The following is a 15,681-nucleotide window of genomic DNA, read 5'->3' as shown; positions in this document are numbered from 1 at the left end:
CTTGGAAATGGAAATACCTGACTTGCAGGTACAAGCAGTTACAAAACTGCAGCCCCACAAGTTATTTTTGCTTTGTGTCAGTCAAGATGGACAAGCTTTCTGTTGCTACAGGCTCTTACTTCGGAGTTGAACATTTCACCAAACCCAGTGCCCTGAATTCATACTTCCCTGCCGTTAGTGAGAGAGAGAAGATAATAGGATGCATGTTAATTTAGATGATGCATCTGACCACTGTTATGTACTCTTATACTCTTCCATGCACGGTTCTTCCATTTCACTCTTGATTTCAGTAAACATCAGTAATTCAGACAATACCTTTGCCACGGTCAGGGCTCCATTTCAGTAAAACTCACAGGATGTCGATTTTTATCTTCATACCCCAAAGTCATTATACAGTTGTGAGCACACATTGGAAGAATGCTCAGGAAGAAGGCACCAGGTAGAACACACCTGCTGTGCTGTGAAAAGTATGAGGTACAGCCTGTAATTGCCTTGTCTTTCATGCAACCACAACAGACAGTGACTGAGGATGGCTGGCAAAAGAAGAATTTTGATATTAGAACAGGCACCTGTCAAGATAATTGTATTTCTAAAATCTTATTACCTGTGCTTTCAGTGGCAGTTTAGAACATTTTTTAACCTCTATCACTTTTTTCTTTATTTTCTTTTTTTTTGCCTTTCACTCTACTAAGACAATAGAAACCAGTTTGCTTGGTTTGTCTCCATTTCTTTTGTTAATATGGATAGGCTTTAAGATTTAAATTTTCTAAGGAATCCACTGTAATTTTGGGCACCTGACTTGAGACGCACAAAATCCGTCTCAAGTTAAGCACTCAGAATCAGTGGATGGTTTGAAAAAGGTAGACCTAAGCTATTAGTGTTAGAGCAGACGCGCAAATATCATAATGCAACAGTAATGTCACTACACTAATGTCTCTGAGCATGCCCAATATGAACAAGATATTTCCAGAAGCCTGAAATAACTCAAACTGAGCTGAATGCCCACAGATGACAGTGAGTGCTCTGGATTCAGTCCAGTCTACCTGCTTCCTGTGTGAGTCCTACAATTTGCAAGTCATACTTCTGGGCTCTCATGATGACCTATTGCAAGGTTATACAGTTTGGGTTCAGAGCCTGGAGCAGAAGGTTTAAATCCTAAAAAAAGAAAAAAGGAAGAAAAATACTGACTTTCCCTTGTGCGTGCTTGTGTGTGTGTGTGTGTATGTATATATTTATTGTGTGTATATATATATATATTTTTTTTTTTTTTGCATAAACGTACTTTCATATTAGATTCCATAAGCTTTTCTTCTGGTCTCTAACCAAGTTGACACTTCCTTTGCATTTTAACAGAACCTCTTACCAGCCAAATATCTCCACTGGGGGATGATGGAAAGTGACCAGCTCCAAGGGTACACATATCCACGAGAGACAGAAGAACCTTCCCCGACATAAGCGCATTCACATCGGTGTTGGGAAGATTAGCTGAGTAGAAGATGCCCGCTCCCTTAACACATGATTTTAAAAGCCAAATAGCTTCTTTTTCAGTTCTTGTTGTTAACCCTGCTCCCTCCCTTCCAATTCTGCTGCATGTAGCTTCTTCCCCGTTTGCTGGGGGAAGATGTCGGAGAAGCCATCCCTCTCCCACCTCCATCCTGACAGAAGCAGACACATCCGCTTAAAACACACAACATGATTTCATTTATTTAATTGTTTAATCAGTTTACATTCCACAATTGACAGTTTACTTATTTATTTTTAATTTTCCATGAACAAGTTGTTTAGTTAATAACCAGACAAGATTTTCATTGATGGAAATACAGTATTTTGTGCCAATTGAAACAAAAAAAATCCCAAGATGCAGCCAGTTTGTTTGTTTTCTGGCAAAGTCCTGCAATGCTCTCTTCATCCTTTGTCATCCCAAAGTGACAGGAACTTGGCCCTTTCTCTTTTTGTTTCCTCACGCCAACCCTACCATTACAATGAGGGTTTCTGGCTCCTATCCGGCAAACGCTGATGTGTGGGCATAAGCACCCCGCATGTGAACGTTTACAAGATCAGGGCCTTGGAATAAGAGGAGTTTGGTTGGTTGTTTTCAAACTGGCTCTGCTCACCTTTTGTGCAATAGTTTATGAGAAGGAATGGACATTATGACAGATTTGGTGAGATGCCGCAGTATTTGTAAAATAAACCCACGCATTCACATCCTCTCAGAACAGCCTAACAGAAGAGTTGAGTACTTGTTTGTCTTTATTTGTGTTTTAGCACCAGTGAGCCACAGGAGCCACTTCACCTCTGGCTAGAGTACAGAGGTAAGAACCATGCAGTATGCACCACCCTTGTTCACTTCTGAGCACCGGAATTTCACAGTGCAAACAAAACGAACCTGTATGCTCCTTGACTAAAAAAAAAAAAAAAGGTCCCACGGGGTTAAGTTGCTCCATACATAGTTAACTGCACACAAAATCCAAATGTATTTGACAATGCCTGAAACAATCAGAAACGAACAGAGTTCTTGACACTTAAAATGTGATACAGTTTTGTATATTCTAGTTCAGTCGGGGCCTAATTTGAAGCGCATGAGTAGTACCATCGGTGGGACTCACATGTTTCAAGTTAGGTGTGTGCTGAAGTGCTTTTCCAGATCAGAGCCTTAGAGCAGGATTTAATGATGACAGCTCAGGCCTGGCAATGAAGAACTCCTGAGTTTGAAACCCAGTGTTCAAACTGACACCTACTAGAGATTTACACAAGACATTTAAAGACTGGATTTTCCAAAGTGCTGAGAACATAACACCCCAGTTTCATTTAGCAGAAATGGTGAGGCAGGAGGGAGAGGACAGTATCACTAAAAAACAGGCCTTCACCCTCTCTTCTTCAATTTGCTAACTTTAAAATAGGATAATATTTACCTGCCTCACACAGGTATGGTAGGGACTAATTATTTGGAGAGGAAAAGTGACAGATAAATGCTAAAAACTAATGCATTTTCTATATTTAAATAGTGTGTCATCCTATAAATTTTATGCCCAGTTTCACGAGCTTTATTTGTGCATTGGATGTTATGGTTGTGGGCATCAAATTTGTATGAAACTCAGACCTATCACTTTAAATATTTGGCCAGCCCACAGCATCCACATGGCAAATGTCTTGTCCTAGCCTCTTGGATCATTTTATTTGGGAATGTCATAGCAAAGGTGCCAACACATACCAGTTCACAGGAATGGCAATGACTTTTTTATGGCTAGTATTTCAAGCTGTTAGTCAGTGAAAATGGCACCCAGGGCAAATTTCAAGGATGGAGAGACTGTTGAAATCATTCCTCCTTCTCAGCAAAATGGTGTTGTTCCTTTAAACAAGAGAAAACCCCAAAAAGGGGCAAGAGAAGGGGAACATTTGGCCAACGGTGCAACATGTGACTAAAGAAAGTATTACCTTTGACAGGAAAACTCCGAAGCCACATCCAGACAAGCATGGCCCCGTGGTATACGGCACACACACCACACATTCAGGCATTCCCTGCGCTGCTACTCTGCTGCATGGGAAGGTTTTTGGATCGTGGGAGATCCCGGGGTCAAAAAACCCACAAAGAAAAATGCAGGGTGGTGCATGTGGTAGCAGTGCGCACCGCCCAAAACTGGAGCCTGGCTGGCCAGAGCCACACTCTGGCTATAGGCCCCAGCCTCCACTACCCCACCTGGGATAACCTGCTGCATGCCAAAGTGTGCAAGACACAGGCGTTCCCAAGGGACAACCAGTAGTGGCACAAGGCGTGTACCACTGCTACTTGTTCCCGGAGAACCAAACGTCCACACTTGTCTGGATGTGGCCCTACAGGGCAAAAGCCTGGGGCAGTGCACATACTGTGGATGGTAAGATAAGCATTGTGGATCTGATTCCCCACTGTGCTGTCTGCAAAATGCTCCCAGCTCTAAAATGGCAATAGTTTACAACTCCTGTGTGCATTTTAGGCAAAGGTTAAGTAACCACAGGAGGTGCGCGGGAGTGGGGAATCATGCCCAGAGGAAGCAGAACTGGCCTACTGGTTCAGTGAATAATGTGGTGGGAGCCTGTACACTTGAGCTCTTCACTTCTTGAGGCTACGGAGAGACAAGGTGATGCTTTCGCCTTCAGACAGAAGATACTGCCTCCCCAAGGTCCAGACTTGCACCTGGTACAAAAGTAATATCATAGTCTTATGGGAGGCTGTGAATTCACACTCTGCTACAGGGGCAGAGGAGTGACTATGACTTCTATTAGAAGAAGGGTGTCTTTTGAAGGGAAAGTGGAAAATCATCCCAGAATAAGAGCTTTAGGGTTTGTTGCTTAGTTTGGCAATATCCTGAGTTAACTGCTGTGGGGAGGTGAGAGAAAAGCAAAACTACTTAGCGAACATACACCTTCATCAAGGTCAGGGCAGCCATGAGGGCTACCATGTATGGCCAGCTGCCTGGGGCTAATGCAAGGAACAGACGCCTAAAATAAACTAAAGGAAAGAACAACCCTTTCTTAATACTCCCCACCCCGATTCCCATCCCCACAAAGTATAAGGTCACATGCACACTGACTTCACAGCCTTTTAACATGAGTTTTCTTTGACAGCAAAACTGTATAAAGCATGCAAACACCTCTGTGAAACCAATGAGTCCCACCAAAGAACAGCCACATGGATTTGTTAACTTCCTAGATCTTTTCTGTCCCTGCTACAAAAAGGAGGAGAGAGAAGAGCAATGCAATTTAAGGAGTGATATCAAAAGTTCCTTAGAAAACTGATGCTGCATCTTTAAATCCAATTTATTCTCAAGCTGCTTCCCCCCCACCACCTCCCCCCAGGTTCACTTCTTAAATTCTTTATTTCTTCTTTTTTCTTTTTTTTTTTTTACGTTTTTACAGACATCTTGGATAGCAAAACAGTCACACACTGCAGGTGTCCGAATGAAAATGGGCTTTGTGGAGAGAAACTCTTCTCATGAAACACTTCCACACTCGCACACAGGGAGAAAGAGAGAGAGAGAGAGAGAGAGAGAAACCCCCCCCTGCCCCGCCCACATCTGACTCCAAAAAGGAGCATGAAAAGCTGAGCAGGAAGATCAGAAAAAGGATGTGTTTCTGGAGGGGTAGAATGACTACAGACTGATATTTGATCTCTGGACCTCATAGCTTTAGCTGCCACTTACCAACACCAGTCTCTCCCCAAGGAATGCTATAGCATCTTTGAGCTATTATGATACAGAGAGATTACAACCAAGCTAAGTTTCTCCATCCCTGTTTTAACAAGTACCTTCAAATGCTTCAATGGTTATGTTGGGAGGAGGTGTAAATATTGCCATGTCACTGAATGAACAGTAGATGTATAAAAAGCAGTGACCATGCAGTGCTTCTTCAGCCGATGTTAACCTTGTCCAGGAGTTTCCAGGAGCTGGTTTAGTTCTCCCAACCTGCCTCATAAGTTGGCTTTATTCAGATATAGTTACTGAAACATGCAAGATCGCACAAGCTGATGCACTGAAGTGAACTGTTGGCCTCCTTGTCTGTCAGTGGTCAATGCCTTTCCTTGACTGGCTTTATTACCATGTGGTGCTGTCAAGCATTTGAGCTGGAGCCCATCCTCAGTGGGACTGCAGAGCTGTCAAAATAATTGCCTGAATAATGTGTGGTCTGTTCTCCTGTTAAGTCTTACGTTTCATTTTTATGTGGATAACTCACCCAGCACACATCAATGAGAGGTCTCAAACAACTGGCTACTCACAATAGCCTGTCTGAGCTGTTTCTCTCCCAACTGTATAGTTGGTCCAATAAAAGGTATTCCCAAACAAATCCTGATTCTCTTTGCAATATCATATAATAAGAATTAAAAAGAAGTATTTAGCTACCAGAAATATGCCTTTTAGTAAGAGGTTTTAAATTGTTTTGCTTAATGCTTTTTTGAATTTGTGGATGGAGCAAGAGGTAGCAATTGAGTGGCTTAGCTAATAAGAGGCACATGCTAATAAGAGGCACATGCTTGTTCCCTAGTACAGGTTCTGCAGTGTTTCAGGGTGGGAATAAAAATCTGGTGGCAGTACCCATACATACCGGACTAAACCAAACCTCAAGATCTTAACTCCTCCAAACTTAGAAATGGCAGGGCGAGCACACTCGCTCCTTAATAAATAGCTTGCATTTTAGGGTGGTGAGCTTTACATGTCCACAGAATTTGGGTTTGTCTAGACCAGAGAGCTGTTATACAATAAGGGAGGGTTTGCATTTGAAGGGTAATTCCATGCTAGCTTCCCTGTGGACACTCTTATTTTGCACTCAGCATGCCTTTCTACATTTCAGGCTAATCCATGGAGAGTAGATTAAGCTGAACCACAAAAGGCACTCATAGTGTGAAATAAGTGTGTCCACACAAATTGCTTCTTAGTTCAAAATAAATGTATCCACAAGAAGATATTTTGTAGGTTTTTTGGGGGGTATTTCCCCATATAGTCAAGCTCTCAGAACCCAGACCTGCGACTGGACCTGTGCTGGCAGACCCACATGCAATGTATTGATTTCACTGTGGTTTTCTGTCCAAAGAGAGGCAACTGAGGAATCAGGACCCCAACACGCAACCAATTTTCTAATGTGCTTTGCTTACATCTGAGATGTGTAAGGATTGCCACATAGGTGCAGGCCTCTGCCTGAAATTCTGTACATTATCAATCAAAGGGTATTTATTCCAGGCAATCATGAATCTATGGACATTGTTCTTAAATTTACATATATATACATATATGTACATATGTACACGCGTATCTGTTTTAGGGCCTGATTTACTACTATGTTTTTCCAATTGTGACCTGACTGATCTCCAGGTATAACTTGACTGATTTCTATGGAGTTACACTGGCATAAAGCTGGTGTAACCCAGTGGTGGACTGGTCTCTATATCTGGGCACTCAATATATAAAGTGGCCCAGACATAAATCCTCTTTCCCTCATCTGCCCATCACATACTCACATAAATAGGCCCTGATCCTACAGTCCTGAATGAGACAAAAGTCCCATCAATTTAAAATAAGTGGGATTTTTACCTGAGAAAGGACTGAATGTTTAAGTGCATTTTAGGGAGGTTTTACAGCTTTGAATTTTACAATGTATGTCCCACTCGGACCTCAAAGTCTTAGAAAATAATTCAAGTTACTGCAGCAAAATGTCTTCAAAAGTCCCCAAATTTGATATTCTGTATCAGAACTAGAGAAAAAAATGGAGATCAAACAACAAACATATGAAGAAAGACACTTAAGTAATGGAAATTGCTGAGTAAAAATAGGAACAGTTTAAATTAGATGTCTGATTGTTGTTGGTGCCCAAAAGTTATAAATAACTCAGTTCACCAACCTAAAGAGTCTAAGGCTGCGCTTCTATTCTGTGGTTCTGATTACTTGAACTTTTCCTTTCTATTGTATATTGTTAATAAAAATCCCTTGATAAAACCAGAGCCATGTATCTGTATGACAAAAATAGACTCCTTGGGTAAAAATTTCAAAAGTGGGTAAGTGCTTTAGGAGTCTAAGTGATATTTTCAAAAATAATTTAGGCACTCAGGAGCCTAAAACTCATTGTGACTCAGGTTCCAAAGTGCCGAAGTTTCTTTTGAAAATGGAACTAAGTTGCTAACATGCTTTTGAAGTTTTTGCCCTTTCTTGACATACTGTAGACTCATCATCTTTGGCTGAGAATTTCTGAGTTGGTGGAAATATAACACAGTCATCTTAAAGGAAATACCTCATCACCAAGCTTATATTAAAAGGTTTTTCAATGCCAGGTGAAATCTGCTATCAAATCTTGTTGCTGCTCAGTGCCCTCAACATGTGAAACTCCTTCCTGTGCTGAAAGACATATGGTCTTGGCCTAGCCATCACTGAAGGCATACTTTAGGGCCTGAAGTTAGACTTGGGTGATGTACAGGCCTGCTTCCCTTCTACACAGGCGTGATTTTCACATAAGGAAATCACAAACGTTTCAGATTTGGAGTTGACATGGAGAGAATTTTCCTTCTAAATCAAACTGGCCTCCTGCCTTTAAGTTCTAGCGAACCCTCTCTTACATCAGGAACAGCTGATATGGGAGTTCTGTGAGAGTCTGTGAATACTGAGACTATCATTCTGATAGGCCTTTACTCTTCTTTATAATACCGTCTTCCTACTCACCTCACTGAGTAGGCCCCTGGCACACTTTCATTTAAAGGCACCATGGGATCTGATCCTTGATCCAGACAATCACTCTCCTGCCATGCCACATGTACATGGCAGAAGCCAAAATTTTTGGATCAAGGATCTCATCCCAATCATGCATTTCTACTTGCTGGCTCTCCCTGCCTGGCAAGCTTAAACTCAGGTGCCTGCAATGGGGCTGGTTCAAGCATTATCGCCCAGATATGCCATACATTCAATTTAAGGTACCATAAAAACTAGTCATAAGAATGTTCTACATTATATGTGGAACATTTTTATGGCTGATTTGCCATTGCCTGGTGCCTTAAATTGGGTGCATTTATGCTATGATTAACACATTAATCATGGCATAAATGTAATGTGTAGAGGGGCCCTTAGTAACTTCTTTCATTGCCATAAACAGTACACATTGGTGTCTGTGGTTCTGGGTGGTAAATAGGATTTGTGAGCAAGTCAGAATTTTTTTAGGTATAGTATCCACAGTTCAGGACTGAGTGGACACAGAAGAAAGACATGGAGGCATCCTGTCTCTGAGTTTAGGTTACAAGGGATAAAGACAACACTGGTGACCCTTTAGTAGCCAAATACCCTAGAGTGCAAATTCACAAATCATCCCAGTTCCACTGTGCTTCCCCACTATTCTTAAGCACTGCATATCAATAGCAAGTGTGAATGTGGTATACAACACAGAAATATGGAATTTAATTGCTTTGCAACTCATGAGTTAAGTATAAAAAAATAGAAAAACAAGATTATGCTTTATCCTGCCATGTATTTTCCCTATATACAGTACATACGCCAGGTATATATCTACAACATATGGGCATAAATATTGTGTGTGTGTGTGGGTCTACACATGAACTCCACATGGAAACAAAGTTATTTCCTACCACTCTGCAGTGCTGTCTTACTAGAAAACAAAATATTGCTGCTCCTGAGAGAAAGAGACTAATAACACAAGCTACTGGCAGATATAATAGAACAGTTTTCCACACAACTCTGTCAATGCTCATCAGTTCTGATCTGCAACAACCGTGTCTGACTTGAGGAGACAATCTACAGCTTCCCTAGTTGTTTCCACCCAGGGTTCCTCCTGAACAAGGCAGGCACCTGTGCTCAATTCTGCAGTGATTTAGGGGCGGTTTAATGTATGGTAGATTTTAAATGAACTTGAACAAGAACTTGTGGAACAAGAAATCATCCACAGATTAGATTGTGTTAAATATGGTCTAAATTAAGAATACAGATTTGCGACTCATTACCTCGCTTAGTTTTTATAACCCCTCAGTGGGTTGACTGCTTTCTTTTTCTCTCTCCTACCCACCTTGCCTCTCACAGCAGTGCCCACCTCCTTTTTCCTCCCCATTTCCCTACCATTTGTGTTCTAATCACTGCTTTCTATTTAGCAGCTTTGCATACTGCAGTCCCTTCACAGCCTCTGGAGTAAGCCTGTTTAGGAAAGCCTGCTTCCAAAAACTTATGCTGTACATCTCTGATTTAGTTAGTCTGTTAGGGTGCAAATCAACCCTGCTTTCCACTAGATTTTGCCCAGGCCATCACCTAACCTTTTTCTTTAAATTAATTCCAGGTGCCTGGGTGGCTATTTGAATTATGATTATAAAATACTATATTAAGTTGCATCCTGTATCCTATTTATGTCAAGAAGAATTTTGCTGTTGACCAGTATCAGTGGAAGAGGATTCTTTGTTCTATTACTGTTGTGCCAGTAGAGTTATGACTAAGACAGGAATTATATTATGATGCCTTTGTGTATATTGGGGATGAACACAATGAATAAAAAAAAAGAATAAAAATACCCGGTCAGAACCACTACCTCTTTCTGGAACCAAATGTATACACAGAAAAGTGTGGACATGCATTTTCACTTTCAATACTGTCTAGGAATATACTGAAATAATCTCTGAAAAAATTGATTTCACAGGACCTGATGCAAACCTTGCTGAAGTCAATGAGAAACTTTCCACTGCTGTCAGTGACATTTGGATCAGGCTCTTGGATCTTGCTGGCTGGGACTGAAAGTAGCAGTGCTGTAAGTTTTGACCCAAGCCTTGTTCTCATCAGCTTTCCTGCTCAGTTCAACAAAGCCAAAAGGTCTGATAGTTCAGAGTTTGCAATCAAACTTTAATTTCCTTGTTTCAGACTAAACTCTTCACCTTTGGAGATGAATCCGTCCCTAGCTTTTACAGGCTGTTTGTGCTTCACACACATTTTCAACTCCCTGGCTTCCAGTGCTATCTGGCAACCTTCCAGAGCTGTCTCAATTTTTCACCTCAAGCCTTCCTCTGCTGCTTGGATGAGCACTTTTCTGTCTGCCAGCTGCTTCAGACATGAAGGAGTCTTAAATTTGGGGAGCAGAAGATCTAACGCTGGGACACTGGGCTAGTTTCTGTGTGTGTGTCTTTGCCCCTTGAGGCTTTCTGTGGATGAAAATGGAAGAAAGAGCTCAAATAATATATGTCTTTGTTTAGACTCTACAGTTGTTATTTCCTCTCCATTTCACTCTTGGCACTTAGTTTGGCACTCAATTAAGGACAGATTATAGCAATTTTCTCCTAAGCTACTTTACTGGTGGAGCTCCAGGGACAAGCCAGGATCAGAGGTGCTGCAGCAGGGACAATGGGACAGTGATATAGAGTCATTCAGTGATGCCTGGGGCATATAGGATTTCCCCTGTCCACCAACACTCTTCTTCAGCAAGTGGTACATCACTTGATGTACAAATCAGCTAACAAGTCCTGACTACATTGTACCCAGAGCGAGGCAGGAAAACATTTACGCTTTTTAATGATTCTCTGCTGAAAGGGTAAGAAACATCCAGTCAGAGGATTTTGTTTTTGTTCTTTCAGACTAGATGGAATCATTTTGTCAATCCAAAGCAGCTTGTCAAAAGCTAGCTCTTTTCACCTGGGGGGACTGTGAACAGCAACTGAGAACTGGGACATCAAAAACTCTGCCTTGAAGAAATGCTTAAAAATATTCATTGAGCAACAGGACTAATCTGATCAGGGTAGATCCGTTCTGTGGTTGTAGAGAGGGGACAGATGGTATATACAGGTGGGCTGGTATGAGTTAGGTATTTTGACACTCAAACAGCTTTAGCTTTAAGAAAGTGGCATATACAGTACATAGGATATAGAGTACATGGAATTTTGCCATGTAGTACAGTCACATATACACTGCCCCTGGTACACATGGACAGGAGAACCATCTCTTAGTTAACTCACTGAATTCACAGAACAACTTCACTATACAGTAACTGGAGATTCACTATAGCTAAACTGCAGTTTGCACATTGCAGTGCAACAAAACAATTCATTGGAATTGACACAATTCATTCTACTTCACTATGACTGGAGTATCATAATATTTGCATTCTCTGTGAGCAGGTTCTTTTGCAACTCCCTGGAACATAGGTTTGCTGTTTTAGAAATGATCCATGAAAGGCAATGTGTGAGAGGGTCTGGCAAATACTGGACCTCAACATTATCAAGCTTCCAGAAAGGGAATCCAAACACCCATTAATACATCAGCCTAAGACAAGTTCATCACATGAGCTATGTGGGGAGAGGGGAAAGAGGAACAGGGGCTCAATCCAGCAAGGTGCTGAATACTATCCGGCAAAGAACTCAAACACATGCTTACTTTAAGCTCTGAGTAGTTCTACTGAAGTCAATATAATTACTCACATGCTTCAGGACATGCACATGCTTAAGGGCTTTGCTAGATCAGGTACAAGAGCTCAGCATTAGTTAGAATCAAGCCCCAGTTCCTTAACACTAGGATCACTGTTAAGTCACCCCATTCAGAATTACTTCTCAAACTAGATACTCATTATGCCTGAGTCACAAAATCTGGATGTAGGTTCAGGATTAGATTTCAAAGTCTTCCTAAACTTCAGATCTGGGGGTTTTCTTTGGCTCACAGCAGAACTGGAGACTAATCATAGCATTTAGATCTGGCTTCAGGTTTGGATCTTGACCAAAGACCACATGAGTTGGAATTCAGAGATCTAGTTTGAGCAAACAGAGAGCGTAGCAAAGGTTTTGATCCCTAATTGCGCATATTAGATTCCTTCCACTCTATGCTGCGCTCTCAGTGGAACTCTGAGTACTCCCTAAGGATCCTGTCCTGACTTTGGGAAGGTGGGTAAAGAACTGGCCTTTAGGCAAATGCCTCCCTTGGTGAGCCAGAATTTGACATTCCATAGAAATTAAGCAACGAGGAATAAATATTCACCTGTCCCTTCAGTGGCTCCCTGCCATACTGGCTGGCAACCTGGGTTACCCAACTGAGAACAGGGCTTGGAGGGTCCTGGCTAGTTAGCCAGAGAAGTGAACCAAAGATCCAGAGTTAACATTTCTCCTCTTATGTAAAGAAATCTGGGTGTCCTACTCACACACAAAGATACACACAGATTCATATACACTTTGCATAATGAAAGCTTAAAGTAAACCATGTTAAGGCAGGACTATTTCTGTCCCTACAGCAGAAAGAAAGAAAAGAGTCCGGAGTATACAGAACAGCAGAATCAACTTCTGCCTCTTTAAATCTTGCCGATATCTCTATTTTGAAAATACATCTGCCCATGTGAGCTGCCACGGATCACACTATGTGTCACCTTTGCCATGCTTTCATGTTGTTTTCTGGGCCATGAGAACTGGTAGTGAACTAGACTAGGCCCGTCTGTTCCTCCCCTATGCCTACTCAGTGTAAATACTTGTATCCAAGACCTTTGCTACCACGGTCCCACAAATACAGGTGAATGAAAGTTTTCTTCAAGCGTGTTTTAATGAACATGACCTGTTTTTGAAAATTGGAAAATTTCCAAAAAAAGCTTCACATTATAATTATATTTTTATTTTTAATGATGAATTTTGGTTTTCATGCATTGGTTTGGGACTTTCAATTATTGTTTGTTTCCCATTTTTTTCCTTATTTTTATTTCCCCATCCCCTGAACCAGTTTTAATTAGCCAGCTGAGCCATATGATAGAAACTGATGGTAAAAACTGATCAACTTTGTTCTCAAAAACATTTTAGTTGAAAAAACTACTGAGAATTAAAAAGAAAGAGAGCAACTGGCCTGCTTAAAACAAAACCCTCTTCAAAATGTTTGCAGGTTTTTTTAAATATATGTTTCCCCCAGCCCAGTGGAGAGTGAAATTAACAAAAGCTCACCTACACAAAGTGGCATTTGAGTGTGAACACACTCATGTGGCAGCTGGCATTAGCTTGCTTGTATAATATGTCAAGACCAAACCAACCCACCCCCTGCAAAAAACAAACAAACAAACAAAAAAAACCAACAACCAAAAAACCAACCCAAAGCAAGCCACTGAGCAAGAATCAAAGATAAACAAAGCAATCCTACTTTCAGATGCCCCCAAGAGTCTTAATTTCTTTGGGCCAGATTAATATTCAACAACAACATTAAATTGCCTAGCAGAAAGGGAAAGCAGAGAGGGCTTGGGGAAATGATTGATAGTCCCCCTCATTGCACTGTAGGAGAAGGATTTTTTTTAACTGGATAAAATACTGTTTCTTCTCAATGTTGTAGGATCTGGATGTCAATGCTTTCCAATTGACTCCTTCTCCCATTTGTTTCTGTTTAGATGCCCTGGATGTTTTCTATTGACTAGGGAGGAATGGTGGTGTGTGAACTACTATATGAAAGAGAGGAAGCAAAAACTATCCCTTAATTAGCAACAGGATTATTTTTCCTCCCATTTTTTCTTCTTCCTACACAACTGTCAGCTGAATGAGAAAAAATATCTACACTTCTTCATGTGCTCATTCAATAAGAACCTCTTGACACCCCCCCTCAGTTACCCCATTGCTATTTCTGCCAAAGCCTTCCTCTGAGCTACGCTTCCCGTGTTAAGACCTGCTGCAGTGAGAGGTGGTATCTTTGCTTCCCTAGCTGACATGCCTTCACTGACTGTTTTTATCTGTTAAATTAACTGTTCTGGGATCTATGACCTGAACAATGGGAAAGGCAGAGTAGAAAGAGGTGTGGTGAGGAAAGGAGGATCAAGAGAAAGACAAAAGAGAGAGAGAGAAAGAGAGAGAAAGAGTTCCAATTGTGGATTCACAACTATATCGTACAAGACTTGAGCTCATGGGAAATGGATTTTCATTCACTGCATCTGACCCATTCTCTTCCATCTGTATAGATCATTCTCCCAAATGGAAATAGGAGATGTCCGGTGAAACAGGGCAGTTTCCAATGACAAGATGTGGGAAGGTCTTATTTGGCATACATGGACACAACAAGAGGTGCCTTCCCTCTTACAGAGACTTGTTCCCCTTTTCTCCTCCACAATGGCTTTTGCCCAGTTGTCTTTAATATCCAAAATGGAAACTAAAACAAATCACGGTCAAATAAATACCCAGGAAAAGCAACCACAAGAGCTCCCCACCTCCCTTCCCCCAATGGGTCATCCCTTTGATCCAGAATCCCAAATTTTCCAATGATCCATTAAAATACAAACACTGCACAAATCCAGTAAAGGAGACTTGCCGTCTCAGAACTGGTGCCTTCCCTTGCACTTCTGTAGCTGCAGTGCCTCAGTCTTGGGCCACAAACGCAGTATGGATGGTTTATAGGACAATCACATTGTAATGTTTTAAATTTTTCTTTAAAAAAAAGGGAAAAAAGAGATATACACACATGTATCACAGCATTTTCAAAAGGCCTCCTACTGCTTCTACCTTAGCAGTTCAGCCTCTGTGTTAAGCCTGGATGTAAGGCAGCTGGAAGATTAAAACAGCACTGTTGGAGCATCCGCTGAAGTGTCCTCATATTTGTTGTCGTTGTTGTTTTGATTTTTGTTTCGTTAGATTTTTTGTTTTGTCCTAAGTTTGGCAGGCAAAAAGAAAACGCTATTTTTTTCCCCTGCATTCTGTCCATTTTGTCCTCTGTGTTTTAGGCAGAAACAAAAACAATGATGGGGAAAGGTTTTTCTCTTTAAAAAAAAGGGGATGGGGGAGTTGACAATGGCCCCGAGGAGGTTACATTCTAGAGGTGACTCAGATGTTTGAGTTGTCGCTTTGCTCGTTGTTTGCATTTTCCTTTCTGTTTGAGATTGACAGTTTTTGGTTGTTCCCCATGTCCAGAACAGTTTCAAGCTTCGGATCTCCCATACTACCCTCTTTTCCCCTCCCCCAGTGGCAGTAGATAGATGCAACAGTATGTTCACTTGACCACTAAATTATGATGCTGAAGTTAAGAACTGGATGGAAGAGCCATGTTACAGAAAAAGCTTTCCCATCTCTGTGAGAAAGAATGAAGCAACACACAGTCCTGTGGAGATGCAGGTGCCATGTTGGACTCAGCTCTACCTTGGCACTGGCATCAGTTTGAGATATATATAATTTTATATATATATGTATGTATATGTATACATATATATATATATATATATATATATATATATATATATATATAGTTGTATGTTATT

The 15,681-nt window shown here is 41.2% G+C and overlaps 1 long non-coding RNA gene across 2 annotated transcripts in view; it reads left to right on the top strand.

Annotated features, from left to right (window-relative positions):
• The window catches only part of LOC132250157 (uncharacterized), a 30,798-nt gene extending 20,102 nt beyond the window's left edge, over positions 1-10,696 (top strand). Inside the window, exons 2-3 of one of the 2 annotated variants that reach the window (XR_009461764.1) lie at positions 10,144-10,251; positions 10,362-10,696. This is a non-coding gene — a long non-coding RNA (uncharacterized LOC132250157). Of the gene's footprint in view, positions 1-10,035; positions 10,252-10,361 lie in introns of those variants that run through there. The other variant, XR_009461763.1, reaches the window with a different exon arrangement.
• The last annotated feature ends 4,985 nt before the right edge of the window (positions 10,697-15,681 follow it).

This window comes from Alligator mississippiensis, chromosome 4 (assembly GCF_030867095.1).
Source record: "Alligator mississippiensis isolate rAllMis1 chromosome 4, rAllMis1, whole genome shotgun sequence".
In the NCBI taxonomy this organism is placed as follows: Eukaryota; Metazoa; Chordata; order Crocodylia; family Alligatoridae; genus Alligator; species Alligator mississippiensis.
This window is presented reverse-complemented; position numbering and strand designations above follow the sequence as displayed.